Source organism: Lactuca virosa, chromosome 5 (assembly GCF_052849685.1).
Source record: "Lactuca virosa cultivar CGN04683 chromosome 5, Lactuca_virosa_CGN04683_v6, whole genome shotgun sequence".
NCBI classification, from domain to species: domain Eukaryota; kingdom Viridiplantae; phylum Streptophyta; class Magnoliopsida; order Asterales; family Asteraceae; genus Lactuca; species Lactuca virosa.
This window is the reverse complement of record NC_136430.1, coordinates 249,383,360-249,384,089: the sequence shown is the minus strand read 5'-3', so window position 1 is coordinate 249,384,089 and position 730 is coordinate 249,383,360. Positions and strand designations below refer to the sequence as shown.

Here is a 730-nt window from a genome sequence, read left to right as displayed (position 1 = left end):
CGGGAAGGATCAAAAAGATGCCTATAAACATATTGACGAGGTCAATGACATAGCTGACTACTTCAACGTTCCGAATGTGCCTCGCGAGACGGTACTACTAAGGATGCTACCGGTTACATTCAAGGGAGCCGCGAAGGATTGGTTAAAGGCACTACCTCTAGGATCCATAACAACATGGCCAAAGATGCGTGAAGAGTTCATAAAGCAATTATGCCCGCCATCAAAAGTAGAAAAGTTGAAGAAGGCAATTGCAAACTTTGAACAAATAGGAGGTGATCACTTTATGAGGCGTGGGAGAGATACAAGGGCTTGCTGAGAAATTGCCCCCAGAATGACCTTAATGTTCAACAAGAAGTCTCCATTTTCTATGATGGGGTGAATGTTACAACCAGGCAGCTCCTTGACTCCCAAGGACCACTGACGAAGAAAGCACTTACTGTCATAAAGAGTTTAATTAAAGAATTTTCTAAACACTCAAGAGAATATCGTAACCCTCGAAACGACACAACTCGAGGAACGGTGAACACAGTTTCTGACGATATGGCGGCAATGATGGCCAAGTTGGATAGCATGCATCGTAAGATGACAAAGATGGACCAATCCATCCATGCCATCTGTGTGGGATGTGATAACTGTAGCGGGCCTCATCTAACCAAAGATAGTGAACTTGACGAGAATGGAAACAGGAAGGCTCAAGTGTGTTATTCAAGTGGGGATGAGTATGATAAAG

The 730-nt window shown here is 43.8% G+C and overlaps 1 non-coding gene across 1 annotated transcript; it reads right to left on the bottom strand.

Moving 5' to 3' along the window:
- Nucleotides 1-232: 232 nt before the first annotated feature.
- LOC145118026 (small nucleolar RNA R71) lies at nucleotides 233-338 on the bottom strand. The gene has a single exon (XR_013713010.1). It is a non-coding gene; the product is annotated as a small nucleolar RNA R71 (small nucleolar RNA).
- Between the last annotated feature and the right edge of the window lie 392 nt (nucleotides 339-730).